This window comes from Lactuca saligna, chromosome 1 (genome assembly GCF_052625555.1).
Source record: "Lactuca saligna cultivar CGN05327 chromosome 1, ASM5262555v1, whole genome shotgun sequence".
In the NCBI taxonomy this organism is placed as follows: domain Eukaryota; kingdom Viridiplantae; phylum Streptophyta; class Magnoliopsida; order Asterales; family Asteraceae; genus Lactuca; species Lactuca saligna.
Genome location: NC_136417.1, coordinates 179,569,874 through 179,576,425, shown reverse-complemented (window position 1 = coordinate 179,576,425; position 6,552 = coordinate 179,569,874).

Sequence of the window (6,552 nt, the reverse complement as noted above, 5' to 3'; positions counted from 1 at the left end):
CCTCAAACTCCTTAGAACCAAATTCATCAAAAAGGTATGTAATCTCTTCTAACTCTTCTATGTTGAGATGTTCCCCATTCCATGTTAGATAGGTTATAAACCTTGGAAAATTATTATTTTGCATGTATTTAGACAAACATAGATCCAAGGTTTATTAGGGTTGCATGCACACTTAGGAAGTGTTAGATTGCTCAAAACCCAACAGTGGTATCAGAGCCTAGGCTTGCTTATTTGAATACTTGATGCAAATTGCTGAAAATCGATGATTTTATGTTGTCTGCACAGCTGACTCGCCGAGTCCATGAAGGGACTCGACGAGTCCAAGGCAAAACACATCAAACTCGGCAAGTTGGTTCATGCACTCGACAAGTTGGAAACCCAGACAACATATCTTCGAGTTATGGTGCTGGAATTGGTCTAGAATCATTACTTTAAACTGTTTTGGACTCATAAAACCTGTTTTTGATGTGGTAATGATGATGGTGGACCAATTTCAAAGTTATAATCAAAATTTCAATTTTATATGTGTTCATATGATTCTTGAAATTGTTGATGTGGATGTTCATGTTCATATGAGTTTTGTTAGATCATAGGAATTATTTGCAAATTGTTTGTTGGTTAATTCTTGATCTTAATGTGTTTTAATGGAATTCTTAATTCGTCCTCAAGTTATGGAATTCCAAGAGTTTTCTTTTAAATGTTTTTTAAGAAGTTGTAGGTTACATTTTCTTGAAGAGTTTTTCCCATAAATGTTTTATGGACTTCATAACTTGTCCTCAAGTTATGGATTTCCAAGAGACTGTTCATTAAAAGCTTTAAAACACTTAATTAAAACTCATAAGTTATCAATATTCAAAAGTTTATGAATTGTTCAAAACTTGCCCTCAAGTTTTGGAATTTGGAAAAGTTTCACACACTTTAATAAACTTTAATTCCAACACTTAGAATTTTAAAAGTTAAAATTCAACACTTATACTATTTATAACATTTATGGTTAATTATATATATATATATATATATATATATATATATATATATATATATATATATATATATATATATATATATATATATATATATATATATATATATATATATATATATATATATATATAACAACAAGTCGTTTTACCGTTAGTAGGCCTGATTCACGAAGTCGGTCTATAAGGTGGTTATATGGTTGTTGTCTATAAAATGGAGACTTAATGGGTGTATACTCTCACCCACCGCTTGCTTGATCGGTGGAGGGTCGTTAGCCGAACGGGTAGGACAATGACTTTAAATTCTCATTAAAAGTATAATGAATATTATAAAGTAACTAAATGTTTTTATTTAATTCCCAATCTTAGTTACTTTAGGAAAAATGTGAATTTGGTGCTAGCCCATGGAATTCACACTTTGTACCTTACCAAGTCGTTGGTGGAGCGTGTGTGGGTAACCGGCACACTAACTTGGACTAGTAAGGATCACGAAGGGTAACTTAATGTTTGTCATAGATCAATGGAGCGTGTGTGGTTAACCAGAACATTGATTAGGTGATAATATTAAGGGTACCAAGTGAATTGGTATGGTTATTCACACCTTGTTTTGTGATCCTCGGCATCCCAGTCACAAAATTTGAGAGGGCACACTCGAGATTGAAACATGCCATTCGCCTACCTTCAAAAGATCTAGGAATTTCAAATCCAATTAAAACCTAATAAATTATTTCGTTTTTCATGGTGGAAATTGGTGAATCGTCATTCGCCTACCTTCAAATATTTTATAGCTTGGATTACGGCATGCCTCTTCCAAGTTATAAAATAATGTGTTGGGTCCTAGCCTTAATATTTCATATTGGGTGTTATATTAAGGATTTTGAATCAACTAACTTGATTTTCTCCCATTATAGATGTCTGGTTCAGACAACTATGATATTCCCAAAATCTCTTGAAGATGTTGTCCCTCAACATCATGCTTCACTTCCTCCACCTCCTCCAATTATTCTCCCTCACCCACAAGTTCTTGAAAAGTTTAAAGTCACTCAATCCCTATTGGCAGGCATAGTCTATGTGTGCTCACATCTTGGAGATAAAGTCACATATTGACAAGTCGGGAGAGTTAGGTGTCAAAGTCTCGTGAAAGTTGGATGTTCAATCACTTTCCTAGTAACATAGTGAGTCTCTTTGGGACTACTATGAGACAGACTATGACATGACCCTTAATGATCTTATCTATTTGCTTTGTGCTGCAGAATCAGCAATGATTTGGAACACTAGTAAAGCAAATTTTGTTAGAAGATCAACTTCCCAAACCTTAAATGCACATTGGCAATGGTAGCATTGGATATCTAGAAAAACATTTCTCTTCCCAATGGAAAGGGATCGGCCATAGTCAACTCGGTTGACCAAATGGTAAAGAGAAAGGCTAAGTCTAAGACAGTCTCATGTGCCATTACCAAAGGGTCCATGTGTTTTGTTGCCAAAGGAAGGGGCATTGGTTGCGAAGCTGCCATATTTACCTGAAAGATTATAAGATTGATAAAGTCCAAAAGTTTGACTCTACTTCAGTTAAAGTCCACTGACTAACTCTATTAAGTTCCTATTTGGAGATTCTTATTACATAATGTGAATGGGTCACATGTTGATGTTTTAAGAATCAAAGAAAAGATACGAAACTTAAAGTAAGTATATGTTGATTCTGATTGCAAAGGTGGGTTTCGATCGCATGGTTCAGTAATCAGAATTTTGAGTTGTTGCTTAAGAGTTATAATATAGTGCTTATGAATAGATAACAACAAGGTTTTCATGTGGATTGTAAGGATAAGTTTTTCCGCAAAGTTTTAAAATAAAGGAAAAAAAGGGTTTTAATTTTATTCATTTTAAAAATATCCTTACAATGGCATCTGTGGAAAATTGTTGCTTATATGTTTCCAGTAATAGCAATATTGGAAAGTGGATTTGATACTTTCATTTGTGGTAGTGTCTGAATTTACCAAATGAAGAAAGTTTTGCATCACCCAAGTTTCAATTGGACAGAAACTTGGAATCATACAAGTTGTATTGTATGTTGAATGAGAATTTTCATCTTTGAAAATTAAGATTAATTCTTTGATCACATGTACACTGGGTGTGCGATGGTCAAGGTCCACCACAAAGATTGTTTTGTCATGATTTACTAAAGATTAGTAAATATGATTATACTTATAACTTGAAGTATAATTCTATAACATTGGAAAGGATACAATGTATGACAAAACAAATGAGAAGAATCAAATTAGTTAGAAAGATAAAAGTTTCTCAAATCTGAAAGGATAGTATCATATTTCATGATCATCTTAATGATTATGAAACCATATCACAAATTCATACTCTAAGGACGTCTTAGTGCATTGTTATGGCTAAGAAGAGAGGTCATGAATTGTTGGATTGGTTAAAATCAAGAAGATGAGTCATACTTCGTTCCAAAACAATCCTTAGCGTCATACTCCAAGATTGTAACCTTGAGTGACATAAAGTAAGGTTTAAAACACTTATCAAATGTAGTGTAAAATGTTTCTACCCTTGTACATTTGAGATTGGTAAGTTGTGATGTCTTGGATGAGACAAAGACCAACTAAGACCAATTGTGTGAAGTGTTAGTATTGATAAGAATCCGCACTATTCCTTGAATATTTGTTTTGTTAAGGAATGGTTCTTGACTAGGGAAACTTATATGTCAAGGGGACAGTGGGAGCCTTAAAGATCCTGAAAGAGTTTCAAGATTTAATCAAGAGTAAAACCTGTAATTTATCACTAGCACACGACTTAAGGTTTGCAACCTATCGTGTTGACATAATTCTTATTTCTGTACCTACTTCAAATAAGTTGAATTTGCATGTGAGTTATCAGAGTTCAACTTGGAAGCGTTGGTGGGCCTTGTGCTACCAAGGTGACAAGGAACTAAGATTGAACAAGTTTGATCCATGTAAGGCTGAATTTGTCACTAACCTTCTCTTGTGATCATGGTTTTGACAAATTCACATGGATAGGAACTCATACACCATAAAATCTAAGTGTCATAAGGTTTTTCTCCGATTCATGAAAATGATGGTGAGGAAACGCTTTCACTAAGTAGATTTTAAGTAGATATCAATTGTGTTATTTGCATTTTCAAAAGTCATTAGTGGAGCGTGTGTGGTTAACCGGCACACTAACATGGACTTGTGAGAAATGGCAAATGCCTAAGCAATTGAGACTATGATTACGGCATCCCTTTTCATAGTTCTGAAAATTATTTAGACACACATGTGAGTTATCTAAGAAATGGTGTATGAATCTAAATTTTAGAAGTCCAGCAGGTTTCTGGAAATATGTCAGAGCTAGTGGGAGCATAAGTGTTATGCTGATAATCATCATGTTAGTGGGAGCATGATTATTACGTTTAGAGTTGCAAGTTAGCAATGTTAATTATTGAAAACAAAGTTTCAATTCGTGAAGTTGCAGGGGTTGAAAAGTTGTTTTGCTATAATTAAGGGAGAGGAAATTATACTTCATTTCAATTTCTAAAGCTTAGATTGAGATTTTAATCATCTTTAGTCAAGGAAAGCTTATATTGAGATTTTAATCATCTTTAGTCAAGGACATATATATATTTTATGTCTGAATGGTTCGACTTAAGGAAATTCTATATATATTGCGTTCTCAAAATTCAATTATGACTACGGCATCCCTCTTCATAGTTAAATTTTGAAAACAGGGCAAATAAAAATATTGTAGCAAACGACTGGTCTAGTATCATGTCTTTATGTGAGACATCATGAATCGTGTCCCATATGCTTCGAATATAGGATCGATTTCATGTGCTATAATATTCATCCTTTCTAAGTTTTCCAAATGCTCAGGGCATTTAGAAGGTAAAAGTCTAGAACCGGATATGACTAAAGTGATTAAGCAATTGTTGAGGAAAAATCTGAGGTTTGCCAAAGATTGGTTGCTCAGGGACATTTGGAAGTATAGTATTAATTTTGGCAGGACCATATTGACATTTTCTGAAAATAGGTAACTCTTGTTCAGAAGTGATAGTCAAAATGGGACTATGGAAATGTCTCCATAGGTGGAAGTTATTCAATCTATGTAAGATTAGAAAACCTTAATGCAAGAAGGATGTTCAAAGCAATGTACTTTGAATATGACACTTCCGTTCCATAGAAGTTGACCTTCTTTGGAATACTCTGTAATGACTGGTGATAAGGTTTTGGTGACTTTGTGCATAATCATTACAAGAGGAACATTGCATAAAAGTTTAAAATCTAACAGATTTTTTTGGTAAATGATAGGAATCAGGGATTCTCACATTTACAATAAGGATTTGGGATTGTGAAATGAGTATCATTAGAATCATGTTCAATTGATCTACATCACAATGTAAGGATCATAGACAAACATAGTGTGCATACTTGGAGTATGGCATAACTATTGTTTAGAAAACAAAGTGTACATGCTAGGAGCATGGGACGACTGTTGTTTTTATTCAAGTCTTAAGTTGATTGTTTGAAACATTATACAATGAATAATGTGTAATCAATATGGTGATAAATAAAAGGTGGTTCTATTTATATTCAAAAGGGTTCTGAGACCATATTGGATTCGATTATTATTGTGTTTCACTTTGGATGTTTTGACTTCCAAAATAGCTAGGTTATTCTTTCCGAATGACTAAGTTATTTAAACACTCCACAATCGTTCATATGTTGGAAGTAGGTATGAATCAAGACTGTCATGAATCGGGTTTGTAGATGGCTAAATGGGTTTAGTCATAGCAATGGTTGCTACAATATTCATGAGTGCTCATAAGTTATGAGTATTGGAATAAACCCACGCTCACTTGTATCACTTCATGGAATTTATCTCGAGTGATCGTGAGATGGTAATATCATATGAATCTTCAAACCTAGAGATATGAGTTGTTACCTATGAGTTGGTTGTGCATTGATTGCACGTAAATGCATCAGTAACTTGATGTTATAAAACATGCCCTTGTATACAATTCAACAAGTAGTAGAACAAGTATATGAGTCGAAGTTTATCTGTTCCTTCTAGAAATAGAAGCGATATCTGGGGCCCTCGATGATTTTGTTGTGACCTTTGTACCGGCCGGTCAGAACTAAATTGATGTGTTCGATTAAGTTCTTTGTCAAACAAATCGAAAATCGGGAAACAAACTGCTGGAAAATAAGTACGATGTTGTTCCATGTATTTGTCCGGCTGATATCATGAGGACAGGGGATTATATGATCACTTATCTAAAATGGCGCTTCATAGTTCAACAGAGTCTTCATAGTTCAACGGAGTTTTCGAGAGCTACGATTGACGGTTGGTTCCTGAAGTAACATACGCAAATATAGTTATTAGACTTATCCCAGTGGGAGTCTGTTGGATAAGGTGTGTAAGTCCCTAACTTATTTGGAATATACTTGACCCGACCCAACATGGTCCATTTGGGTTGCATCTCATCCAAACTATTTATGGATAATTTTATGAGAGTTATACACATATGATTATTAATATATTATAAGTTATAATATATTAATAT